At 44.5% G+C, this 13,541-nt stretch overlaps 1 protein-coding gene and 1 long non-coding RNA gene across 2 annotated transcripts in view; one reads left to right on the forward strand and one right to left on the reverse strand.

Moving 5' to 3' along the window:
- The window catches only part of KHDRBS2 (KH RNA binding domain containing, signal transduction associated 2), a 950,986-nt gene that overhangs the window by 251,533 nt on the left and 685,912 nt on the right, over positions 1-13,541 (forward strand). The gene's annotated exons all lie outside the window — the stretch shown is intronic.
- LOC109299976 overlaps positions 2,057-13,541 on the reverse strand; it is a 47,115-nt gene continuing 35,630 nt past the window's right edge. The window contains exons 2-3 of the long non-coding RNA XR_002098083.1: positions 3,647-3,732; positions 2,057-2,081 (exon numbers count right to left, since the gene is read on the reverse strand). This is a non-coding gene — a long non-coding RNA (uncharacterized LOC109299976). The remainder of the gene's footprint in view (positions 2,082-3,646; positions 3,733-13,541) is intronic.

Raw genomic sequence — 13,541 nt, forward strand, 5'->3', positions numbered from 1 at the left:
GGGGGGGGGGGGGGGGGGGGGGGGAAGCAGCCTGTCTGCAGGCTCACCAGAGACAATTTCAGGCACTTTTTAGGGCAGGCTCTCCCACACCTCTGACTGGCTGAGGTAGCCCACTATGGGTCTGATTACCACTGAACACCAGCACCCAGGCTATTCTTTCAGCTGTTTTGCTACTGCCTGTATGAAGAGTACTGAATGGGGACATTTTATTTGCTGTGTGGGAGATCTTCACACTGCTCTTGCTCATCTTTACAGCTTGCATCATGCAAAATGCTGAAATCCTAGAATCATAGAAATTTAGGGTTGGAAGAAACCTCAGGAGGTCATTTAGTTCAGCCGCATGCTCAAAGTAGGATCATCCCCAACTATATTATCCCAGTTAAGGCTTTGCTTAGCTGGTTGGATGTGGGGTGACTGGGGTGAGGCTGGAAGGGAGGGAGGGTTCCCCCCTGCCAGGTGCCTGCCCCCACAATCAGGTGTGGGGTAGGGGCTTCACCTGGCCTAGCAGAAGATCTCCTGAGCTGTGCTTTGCCACATGGGAGAGAAGGGGAATTTCTGCCTCCCTTTGTGCAGCAGGGCAGAGCAGAGCTCAGGTGACCCATGCCAGGTGCCTGTCCCCACAGTCAGGCATAGGGTGCAGGGTGCCTCCACCTCTGGAACGTCCCCCTGCCTGGCACTGGTCTCCCAAGCTCTGCTTTGCAGGGAAGGGGAGGGGGAAATTCCTCTCTGCTCCTGCGTGGCAACAAAGCAAAGCAAAGCAGGGTTCAGGAGAGCCATGCTGGGCAGGGGAAAGCCCCTGCAGCAGGGTTACCCTGTGCCCAGCTATGGGGGCAGGCACCCTGCATGCCTATGCTCGCAGCCCCTGGGGCAGGGGGTACTTACCTGCTCCACTCTGGTCGGGGTTTTTAAAACCCCCTGCCAAAGTGGGGGCTTGAACAGCCTGTATGGACTGCCCCTGGAAATACATGGGGCTTCCACCATGTTTCTGGAGCTCTGCTGCCTTTCTTTGCACTTCAGGTAAGATTTTTTTTTAAACCTTTTTCCCCACCCATCTCCCCTATGACTTTAGGCCATTTCTTGCCAAATTGCAGTTTTCCATGGCTTCAGAGGAAACGCTAAATTTCAGGCTTTCCTCTGAAATCCCCTGGTGCCTGAATTACAGTGGTCCCCATGTATATTATTCATGGGGTTTGCAAAATAGAAGGAATCCAAGATTTGTATGTCAGGACTGTAGAAACACTGTTTTTTGTAAAACGGGAATACTTTAAGTAATAGTAAAATAGTCACTTAAAATGTTATATTATTTATTCCAGTAGAAACATAAATCTAGTATACAGAGCTGGATTCTATATGGAGGGGATTTATCATCACCAGGGATCCTGGTTTCCTCTCTAAAAAAAATCCAAAATTCTCTCACAAAATAACTGCCAAATCCATATTTTTCCATGATTAAAATGAAACACCACTCATATATATATTAGTTGAACACAATGTTTTATTGATATATTTATAATTTTAAAGCTATTTGGAAACCTCGATCTTGATAATGAAATAAAATCTAAATACCTGTATATTTTGGTGCTTGATTTTGGTTTTTTTAACACTGAAAACCATAGTTCCTTCTGCCCTGTTCACTCACCGGGATGCAGGTCCACCTGCAGTTGTTCCTACCTGCTGCTTTGTGGCACTGAGCAGCCCTGATATGCTGGTGCTCTGCCCCTGCTCATGCTATTGCCATGGGGAAGTCAGGGGCAGGGGGGTGTATGTAGGGCAGAGGCTGGGTCTGTGGGGAAGTGGGGGTAATGATAGATGATGCAGCCAGGGGGCACAGAGGGCACATTCCCTCCCAGATGTCTGCGCCCACAGCGGTGCCTGGGGCTGCAGCCTGGTTGGCTCTCTTCTTTAAAGAAGAAAATCCACATTTTTCTGTGGGAAATGGAAAACCCAGCTCCCTAATCATCACTTAATTGGTGGCATAGAATTAAAGATATTTGGTTCGTGAAATACCCGTATTTAGCAGGGACTAGATAGCTAAGAGAGGAATGTACAGCCTTACCCTTCTAGGCCCCAGGTTTATGAACCTAGCAAAGAGAACATTGAAAGTTATAACGACTTGATAGTTCTTTAGCCTCTGTGACATATTTTAAAACTCTTAAATAAATTGCCATTAAGAAATGATTTATCAGAGAAACCAACGAATTAGAAACAGAAAATGCAATATAGTCTTTGGGGGAAGCACATGAAGTATTGTGAATCAGAGTTTACTAGGTAAAGACTTAAAAAATGAACATGACAAAAGAAGAATTGCTCTGTAAAACTATGAATGTTCAATGGACTTACATTGCATAAATATGTCTCTCATAGTAGGCTACCTAGCTCATATATTTATTATGAACTACTGTTGGTCTCAAAAACTTCATTTGGATCCAAGCAATTATTTTTTCTTCTTAAATCTAAAATGTGTGGATTTCACCTGAGCTAACTCTCTCATGACCCAGACACAAGTCATATATTTTTGTATATTAATTTTCCTGACAGTTAATTATAAAGCAGTTAAACAGTTAAGGTTGAATCTATCTTCCATCATAAATCTGTTTTTTAATTCTTTCTCCATCATTTTCCCTAAAAAAAGAAATGTGTCCTAAAAAAAGAAAACTAATAGGGTTGTGCAAGGCTTCAGTCACTGATTCAATTCAGCAGAGATTAGGCCCAATTTGGTGGCCGAATCTCCGAATCTGAATCAGGAAACCCTTTAATATCTCTAAATCAAATCGGAACCCTCTGAATCAATTCAGAGAGATTCAGAAAGATTCAGCTATTCAGGCACAGATACAGCTTTAAATGTTTTTTCTACGTACTTCAAGGTACCAGGCAGCTCGTTAATGCTGTGATGCTGGGGCGGATGAAGAGTCTCACAGGAGCGTCAGGGGGTCCCCAGCGAACTTGGCAACAGACCCAGAAGTGGACCAGAAACACTTCTGGTCCACTTCTGGGTCCACCGGTGCTGGCTTAAATCACCCTGCCTCATCAACTGGTGCCTCCTGGGCCTGGGGGACACCCAGGGTCCCTCCGCAGCCAATCACCAAGCCAGGGGGACATGGGAGGGCCCCCTGCATGCTCTCCAGTGGACCTGGAAGTGGACCAGAAGTACTTTCAGTCCACTTCTGGGTTTGCTGCCAAGCATGGAGGGCTTCTCCCCCACCACACCGTGCTCCTGTGGGACACTTCATCCACCCCAACATCGAAGCATTCAAGAGTCATGCCTAGGACCTCGAGGTATGTAGAAAAAGCATTTAAAGCTGTGGCCAAATCACTGAGTCTCCAAATCATCACTGAATCTTCAGATTTGGCTGAATTGAATCAGGGACAGTGATCTGAATCAACGAATCAAATTGCTGCTCCTGATTTGGACCAAATCTGAATCCAAATCAAATAGGGCATGTTTCGCACACCACTGCCAACTAAAGCTAAGAGAATTCTGTCCTATTCATCAGATCACTCTGTTCTCTGCTTTTGAGCCGACCTTTTTTTCTTTTTCTTTTTTTTTTTCTGTTTTTTTGCTTTAGGCAATATTTGAAAGTAAAACCTCACTTTTCTTCTAGTGATATACGTAATGAATTATTAACACGTGCTTTTTAAGACCCACCTGGCACTGCCATACCATCTGTGCCATACCAGCCTCTTCTGGACAGCTTCTGGAAGACATTTTGTTTAAGCAAGTCATGGGGAATTCTGCATCTGGAACAAGATGGGGGAAGAAACATAGCCTGACATTAACAGAATTAAAATTACAAGTATAAAATCTGCTTCTGTCTGTTTGTAGGAAATTTCATACTGTAGCAATCAAATAGATATAGGTGCTGGAATGAAGCTCTCCATTGATTCTCAAGGTGCCCCTTGTAAAATTACTACCCACACCATTATGCACTGCTGAAAAAAGAGCGGTTACACTTTAATTCCACTTCATGTTCTTTTTCTGGTCCTTAAAGCCATCCAAGCATGTCAGTGTCTTTTTCTTTTTTCCCAGATTTGTAACAGGACTGCTTCTATAAAAACTGAGTTAGGGCAGCCTTTAAACTTTATGGATAACAAGACATGCAAATATCAGAAAGCTTTTGTTGTTACCACTGTTGCTATTTTGAACTGGGTGTATGGGAGGCTTAGCATGTCCAGAGTTTTATAGGAGCAGTTCTTCCTGACCCCAAATTTGCACTATAAATAAAAGTTATCAATATGCATACTAACTTTCAGCATGTAAAATTGAAGTAGTTGTACCTTGAAATATATTTAAAATTTTACTGAAATATATTCAAATGTTTTAGTATAAAATGGAGCTAAATTGTAGCTCTTTGAGCCGTTGTCAACAGTACAAGAGTCCCCATTATACCTTCTCTTAGTTTGCTTAAGGTTTGTACTACATTTTGGTGAGAAATCGGTTTTCCTTGTTCTGGAATGTTTGCTTTATATCTTGCCTCTTGTTTAACACAGAATTTTCTTGGGAAATTTAGAATTTGAAACTGGAAAAATCAGTTCCTGCTTCTGTTTCTTGCTATGAGACTAGTGAAGCAGGGGTCAGAACAGGGGTCAACTCCCATCTCTTCTCATAAATGAGAAGTGATATTAGCATACCATCTAACTACAGTGGAGCTCAATAAGTTTATCAAGGGGATTATATGATGTAGCAGAGGATTGCACTTTGAAGACCAAGACGTCCTTCCTCTCCTATCTCCCTATATACCTATCAAGTACCCCTAAATTTTCATTGAAAAACTAGCATCTGCACATGTTCAGATCTCTCTTTTAAAGAAGGTCGTCTTAAAATTAATTTAAGGAGTGCATAAACCAGATGTTAGATTAGAATTTTTATTCATTAAAAACCTACTTTCAGATAATCATGGAGAATCACAGTGGTTTCTGTATACACAGGTTGTCAGAGAATACTGACACGCACATGCTGCTTGATAGCCAAAGAATGATAGAACAAGCTGCCTAGTGAAACAGTAGAAACTCCTTCATTATAGATTGTTAGTGTCCTCATTTTGTATAAATATCATCCGTGCGCCAGATTTTCAAAAGTAGACAGCCACCTAAAAATGCTAATATTTGTCTAGAGGAACTTTAAAAAGTGCTAGCCTCTATTGATTTCCAGGAGAATGAACTCCCAAACCTGCCCCTATGCTTGTGAAAATCCCTCCATACACCTATCTGTATCATGAAAACTACTGAAAATCTGACTCTATGGCTTAAATATGCATCTCTAAACAGTCTTATTTCTTTTGCAAACCATCACATTTCATATTGTTAGCCTTTTGATAGTTTTGAGACTAGCAATCCATGATGCAAAACTGCACAACAAATTTTGTCTGTCTTGTTTTTCAATATGATACAGCTCAGCCTGCATCACAGAGCAGGCTGAGACATCATGCTACATCCACAGAGCTGTGAGATTAAGCCCTGCTTTAGACTCATGTCAAAGGCTTCCACCAGCTGACACAGCTGTAAAAATGGGTCTCTCATCATTTTGCCTTTTGAGTCAAAGGTGGCAGATATCACACTAGCTATATTGTGTGTCATTAGCTACAGATGCTAAGGTGCTGGGTAGCCCAGCCTTTGCAACCCAGCCACCCAGCAGCTGCCACTTCTGGCCAGTGCTCCCTGGCTCTCACATGAATGAAACATCCTGTTGCTGAAGTGCTACTGTAGCCCTGTTGCTGAAATGCCACAAAAGCCTGGTTTCATGGGCCAGATAGAACAGCTCCATGGGCCAGATCCAACCTGCCCCCTGTGCTGTATGTATCATTTTAGTATTTGATTTATATGCTATTGTGGGGCTGTCCTGAACTTTTCAGAGGGCAGGTTCATTTGGCTGCATAACAGACATTTCTGTTACAGAGTCCTCTAGGTACCAGTGATGCTCTGCTCAAATGTGCAGGTCTGCCTATGCTAATGAAATTATAAAATGGGGCCTGTTTGTAAGGAATGAGCCACAGGGGGCAAAGATTAACTCACCAGAGTTGCAAGCAGCCACCCCTGCCCCAAGGCTGCAAAGAGCCATGCAGGGATCCTTCTTCTCCGGTTGTTTCTGGTTGGGAGGTGGAGGAAACATGAGCTCCAATATAAAAAGGGACCCGGAGCAGGCAAGTGAGGGAGGCCCAGAACCGGAAGTTTCTGACTCAGTCAGAGAAGCAGCAGGGATGACTGAAGGCACAGGAGAGCGATCAGGAAGGATTTTCAGAGAGACGGCTCTGTTAAGGGACCTGACAAAGAAGAAATCCTGAACAAGCAGATCTCAGGTAAACTGAAACTGTCACAAGGCAGCCCAGAGAGACAGGCAGGGAAGGAGGTACTGTAAAACCCTAATAGAAGGTCTGAGAACAGGCACTGTAAAGACTGGACTGTAAGGGCAAGAAGAAGTCAAAGTTTTTTTTTTCCCCCTCTTTTCTTTGAAGTGGGAGAGAATTCCTCCCAGATATAGCAGGATAGTGAGATGCAACTCTCTAGACAATAGACCAGAAAAACTGGTAAAATACAGGTCAGTTTCTTGTTTTGCTCCAAGCCTGGTAGAAGATAACCAGGATCAAAGTGGCAATTGATTTGTCAGAACCAGAGATGTAAGTAGTGTGTAGCCATCTCTGAGGCTGACTATACAAACCGTGAATTAATACCCAATGGAATGGGTGAGGGTGTAGGGGTTGGTGGAGCCCTCTCTACACTAAACCGGACATCAAGACCAACAACATCAGAAGCCACACATCCAGGTATTTCTTTTCTCCCTTAACAACAAATCATGGCAGGCGAGAGCGTGGGAGTACAGAATGTTCCGTGAAGACATTGTGGTGGCCAAAGTGATAAGACTGTCTTAGTAGAGAAAGCAGAGAGAGAGAGAGAGGAAATATTCCAGATAAGGTAATAACCACTAGAGATTGACTGAATACAGAAAATTGAGGCAAGCATCTAGCCCAAAGACAGGTGGGTGGATTTTGGTAAGAGCTGCCCCCCTTGGTCACTGTGTTCTAGGTTTTTTCCATATCTAATTTCTAATGTCCCTCATCCATTTCATTACATAAAGATTTGTCATCACAGAATTATTCAAAACCCTACCTCTTACTCAGTTACAAGATAAACTGTAAATGAGTGTCGCAGTGCACGTGGGTGCCCTGCGTCTAAAAGCAGAAATGGCAGGAGAGACCCCTGGTGGTGAGAAGGGGGAGGCTCAGCTGCCAATCACCAGGGCAGCACAGGTGCTGGTTGCCAGGGAAACCAAGGGGGTCAGCTGACAGGAGGGGGCAGGGCTTGGCCCCTTCTTAAGCCCAAGCATAAGGCCAGGAGGGCAGTACCCCTCCTGTGGCCGAGGGAGGAGGAACTCCGCCAGAGCAAAGGGGAGAACTCTGACGATTGGAACATCCCCTGGTTCCTGCTGGGGGGTTGATGCGCGCTCTCTCTCTCTCTCTGGTAGGGAGGGATTCGTACTTTTGACCAGAACAGTCTAGCTTTTATGTTGTAGCCCAGGGGCTTTGCGTTTTGTGTTTCCTGTTTACACCAGAGGACCGGGTGAGGCTACTAGGAGTGGAGGAGACCTCATAGGAGCTCCATGGTAGCGTGGAGTTTCCTGGCACCGGAGAGGGCACAGCATTGTTTGGGCCGCATTGGCCCCAGCCCCGGAGCGAGAGGGGGCAGTGAGAAGCCCAGAGATAGAAGGCGGAGAGAAGCCCCAGAGTGAGCGGGGGAAGAGAGGAGCCCCGGAGCAAAAGGGGCAGAGAGGGGCACCAGAAGTAAAGAAGAGGGCCAAGGCATAGGGCAAACCATGTCAAGTACCATCTGCGAAGCTTGGGCTGCGGTGTAGGGGAGGAAAAAGGAGCCACAGGTAGCGCCCCCTGACTCCGGGCAGATAAAGTGGGCAGCCTCCCACTAATTACATCACTCAATCAATTAAGATCAAGGCATGGCAGGCGATTAGCCCAAGACAGGAAGGCGGAGGCACCGACAGAAATGCTCCAGCGTGCCAGTCCTGTTACAATGAGAAATAAAAGTTAAGTATGAATTGTCAAAATGTCATTTTGTTTGACAATTTGTCTATAAATTAAACTTCAAGTTTTACAAAGTACTAAAATAATTTGATAATATTAACACAGGAAAGTTAGTATTTTGCTGTCTTCTGACCAGATTAATATATAGGGACCTGTATTATTAGGTGGTAGCTATATCTTGTAGTAATAGCTATAGTTAATGTTGCCAAAATTGTCTACATGTTAAACTTTTTTACACTATCATAACTTTATAATAGATATACACCTTAGGGATTGACATTTTATATATGTGAAAGATATTTTATTTTCAGATTCCCAGGTATTTGGCTCTTTTGATCATGGATCCGAAGGTGCTGCAGCCTCACAATCTTTGATTCAAATGCAGAAGAAAACCCAGGCTATCTTTTTCCTAGAATTGGTACATTCCTCGTAGTTAAAAAAAAAAAAAAAAAAAAAAAAGAGTTAACATCTCTCTTAAATGTACACATACATAGCCAGTTAAAAACATTCAATAAAATACTAGCACGGGACCTGTAAACCACATACCTGTGCCTTCAGTCCTAAACATTCACTCATTCAAACATAGGAAATTAAACAATTGCCATGGCCCCAATCCTTCATTGACTTGTGCAACAGTGTGCTCTTGTTGCAAAAAAGGCCAACAGCATACTGGGTTGTATCATCAGGAATGTTATTTGCAGATCAAGAGATGTCATTCTTCTGCTCTGTTCAGCACTGGTGAGGATTCACCCAGAGTACTGTGTTTAGTTTTGGCCTCTCACTTCAAGAAGGATGTGGCCAGATTATACAGTACAGTACAGAGCAACAAAAATATAGCATAATTTATAAGGAAAGGCTGAAAGAGCTAGGGTTACTTAGTCTGCAGAAGAGAAAACTAAGGGAGAATTTGATAAGTCTTTAAATACCTGAAGGGTGATTATAGAGAGGATGGAGATTAGAATATTATCTGTGGTCATAGGACTAGGAGCAATAGAATCATGCTGCAGTAGAGGAAGTTTAGGTTTCAGATTAGGAAGAACTTTATGATTATGAGGGTGGTCAAGCATTGGAACAGGCTACCTAGAGAACTTGTGGAATCTTCATCCCTAGAAATTTTGAAAAGCATGGCTGTGTTCTTTTATTCAGGGATGATCCTGCGTTAAGCAGAGGGCTAAACTAGATACCCTTGTTAGGTCCCTTCCAGCCCTAACGTCCTACGGGTGCCTGTACACAAGTGTGGAAGTTGCTCTGATGTGTTGTGATTACACTTGTGGATATTCTCCCAAAGTAGGTTTTATAAGTGGGTAGGCTTACCTGTTACTCTTTGTCATGTCAGAATTATGGAACTCTTTGCCCCATCTCTCCCTCTCTCCTGCAACGTCTTTGATGTTAAGCTATTCTTTGGCAGTATGGATGGTATCTTGGGTAATGGTTGTACTGACAAGGTTGGTCTCCCACAGGGCTCCATGACCCCTACCCTGCCCCATTCCTCTCGGATGACAAATCATCTTTCCCTGCTTGCACTGAGTGCGAGTCACTGGTTCTCAGTTCCTCTCTAGCCTGATTTGGCTATGGGCTTAGCAGGAGTTTGATGGATGTGTTCAGTAGGCGGGTTTCCCCTGCTCATGTGTTTCAGCCCAGCTTGCAGAAGTCTTCCTTCTCTCTGGGATCAGTGGATCCTGGGGAGATGAGGTTTCTGCCTGTCAGTCTCAGAGATTCACACTCAGGTGACTCACTGGGTCCCAGGTGTTGACTCTGGCTTGATTCATTAGAAGTCAGGTGTACACGGGATCTGACTTTGCCCTGCTATATTTCCCTAGCCTGGAATTACTGAATAACACACACAAGAAAATTCTAAGCCTATGTTTAGGCTTCCAGTTCTGGTCTCTGTAGATGGCTTGTGCCTGGTGGCTCTCTGTTCAGTTCCTCCAGGCATGTCCCTCTTTCTCCTGGGTAGTCTGGGAGCCTCTGAGGCTCACTGCCTCCAATGTCTCCTCGTGCCGTCTCTCCTGAGGGTTTAACAGTCTTTCACGGAAGCACTCTTTCTCCCAGTGTCCCTGTCTCCCCATCCTATGGGTCCACCCACAAGTATCCCTCTGTCCGGCTTCACTTATCTGGGCAGTTGGTCAGGTTGGTTCCTCACTCAGGGTCGCAATATTCCTGGTGTCCTATGAGGGTTCGGCTTGCTGGGTCTCGGCTGTGGCAGAGTCCTGCTTCTGGTCCTGCTGCAGTGTCTCCTTCTTCCTCCATGCCGAACATCGAGCTCCTCTTGGCATTCTCCCTTTTTAAACTTTCTGGGCTTCTTCTGGACCAATCAGCACAGGTTCTTGGGGCACACTTTCCCTGGACCAGGTTATGGTCCCCATTCCCTTCCCTGAAGCTCCTTTCAGTGTGCAGGGGAAGTGTTTCCTCTTTGGAGCCTGCCAGACGTTTCTTTGCCATGCCTAGTAATGTGTCCTGTCCAGCCCCTGATGGGCAAGTTCCCTCCCCCAGAGCTTCCTCAGGGCACCAGGGCAGCCCAGCTCATTCAGTCTTCTTTAGGTGAGTTCCCCACCTCCTTCTTTGGCATGCGTGGTTTTCCAGGACCCTGATGGGTAAGCTTTTCTCTTGGGCTTGTGGCTGGCAAACTGGGAAGGCACTTCTTGCCTGAGCCCCGCCGGGTGTGTTTTCCCCTGGCATGGTCCCTCCAACAGGGTTCTAGTAGGGGCCACTTCCCAGCCCCTGTTACAGGTTTACTATTGGAGATTTGGTCTCTAATTGCAGCTAGTGCAAGCTATGTTCAGTTCTATCCTCATAGCTATATATATTCTAGTATTTGATAATATATAATTTGTATGTATCTTTACATTTCAGCTAAGGTTGTTAGTAAGGCCATAATTAACTTGAATTTCCCATGAGTGTTCACACATAGAAGAGTCAATGGCTGACAATTAGCATTTGACTTGGTTTGTGTATTGATCTCTATAGGGACTAAAAGCCTAGATCTGACCAGAAAATGATCTATTTACATTTTTAAAAGAAGCCTGATACCTACATGGTCAAACTGTCCCACAGGAGAGACAGAAGTTACATTTGTCATGTGATCAGCCCCTTGAAAGTTCTCTACAGCATTGCCCTTACAGAAGGGCATCGCTGCAGAGTGCTTTAAAAGTGCCTGATTGCCCAATAATCTGAACCTTTATTACATTACATGAGGATACGGATGAAGGTGCTCTGAAGCGGTGTGCCTTTATTAACATTTGTCCTCATGTGCTGGGAGCAGAGCTGGGCTAATATAGCACAGCTTTGCCCCCAGTGCAGTCTTTAGAATGGCAGGAGGGGAAGGGGAAGGAGGGATTTCCATCTGGGGTTTGCTCAGCCTGTGCTACAGGGTGAGGTGGCTGGATTGGAGCCACCCCTCTTTCCCCCAAGGTTTCATGACCCAAAAGTTAAGAACTCAGGTACAAGGGCAGAGGATCTGAGGTGCTGATATAGGAAGCTATCTTGGGACAATCTTGGTCTGGTCCTTGGGGTGAGTGGTAGCATGACTGTCCCTCATGGACAGATCTATGACACTTGGGAGCACAAATTCATAATTTACAGGACACAAAAACCCATTCACCAAACATAGACTTTGATTTTATGGCCCATTACAGTGTACAGAATCATAAAATATCCATGCATGCCACATAGGAAACCCCCAAAATTAAATGTCTCCATGACACCAAGCTCATGGTCTAAAGATATCGTGTTGACTTCCTTTGAAAACAAGGACTTGAAGCTCAGAGTTGGATTGGTTGTTTTGTGAAAAATGGTATCTCACTAGTGGTAGGCTCTTTTCTTCCTTTTATTGGAAAGAAAAGTTATTTGGTTTCATCTATAGCTTCTGTGTGGAAATTTTATGCACTGGGTGAAATATATCACATATTGGATAGGTACAATAAGATCCTTGGTTTTGATAGTTGTGTTGTGGTGTTGTTCAGTCACAGATTGGCAGATTTTGCATTTGTTATTCTTCAAGGTCTGATTCCATTTTCCATTTGTTGATCAGTAAAATTTGCCTTTTTAATTATAAATTTGGAGTGGTTGTTTTGGTGGTTTGAAAGGCAGGACAAAGGCTTAGGGGGGAAATCTTTCAAGGAATAATTTTCTTCAAGTGTGTATCATAGCTGTTTAAATGGTCTTTCATATATGTGCCAGTGGGAGATGGTGTGTAACAACTAAAGGGTTGTGGCCAGTGGAACTTTACTTTTTGCACTAAGCACTAGATCCTAATGCCTAACTAATTACCAAATTCTTCTTTCTTCCTCATATTGAGGAACTGCTGCCACTGCTGACAAAATTCTAAGACCTTAACTCATCTATCTTCTCATTAAAAGAGGTGCAGTCTTCAGTTGTTTTTTTTTCCCTCAGTGGCTTTAATTTGTTTCTTATACCTTTAACATCCATTTTTCAAAATTGCACACCTCATGAGGCTGTGTTTAATCAGCTGTAGCCCTTGAAAGAGCTGCTTCTATGGCTACTGCCTGAGGTTTCAGTGTGGGTTTTGCTGAATCTTTTAACTTTTCCAGAGTCACCTTTTCTCATTTCTGGCCCCGTGCCTCAGGTGCTGTGTAAGTGTCTGAAGTCTGCTGTTCATTAAGAGTCCTAGTAGCAGCACTGTTCCTGGTGGCCCCGAGTGAAATTTTAGTAACAGGCCCCGCTTTGCCAGAAATAATAATAATAATAATAATAATAATAATAATAATCAGACAACAGGGAAAAATTACCATTTTGGGGGCCCCTTTCTGTCGGGGCCCCACGTGGCCACCTGATTCACCCATGCCTATGTCTGGCCTGGCCTAGTAGGGGGCAACACTTTTCTCTTTTGCAGATTTTTAGCTGTCATTGCTAAGTCCCTGTTTTGCTTCTGTACTTGCTGTTACATGTTATGCATTTGTACTGCTTACTGCCCTGTCAGTTGGGCTTGCTTTGTAGTGTTCTGTTACTTGTATTAGTTCTATGTCTTTTTTCTCCCTAATGTCTCATTCTGCTGATTTCATAGCTGGTTGCTTTAACCATCTTATGGCCATAGCCATTAGAGCTGTATGAATCTTCCAGTGCTGATTTGATTTGAAGGAGATTTGGCCCAATTCATCAGCTGAATCTCCAAATCCGAATCAAATCAGGAGACCATTTAAAAAGTCTGAATCGATTTGAAGCTCTCTGAATAGATTCGGAAAAAATTCGGAGAGCTTCAGGGATTTGAGTAGTCCCTGCTGGCTGCCTCAGGGAGCTGGACCTAGACACTGTGCTGGTAAGTAGGGGGTGGGAGAGGGGGGCAGGAGGAGGTGGGGAGGGAACTAGGAGGGATTCCTACCATGCCCCATCCCCTGCTTGCTCTCCCAGCCTCCCTCACCCCATGGCTGCCCCACCTGACCCCAGCTCCTGGCTCTTTAAAAAAAGGCCCTACCCACTGGCTGATGCCAGGTGGGGGGTGATCCCCATTGCCCTGTGCTGCATGGGGGGCTCTGCCATGAGCCCCCATCTCCCGCC

This window comes from Gavialis gangeticus, unplaced genomic scaffold (genome assembly GCF_001723915.1).
Source record: "Gavialis gangeticus isolate Ggan-Ray unplaced genomic scaffold, GavGan_comp1, whole genome shotgun sequence".
NCBI classification, from domain to species: Eukaryota; Metazoa; Chordata; order Crocodylia; family Gavialidae; genus Gavialis; species Gavialis gangeticus.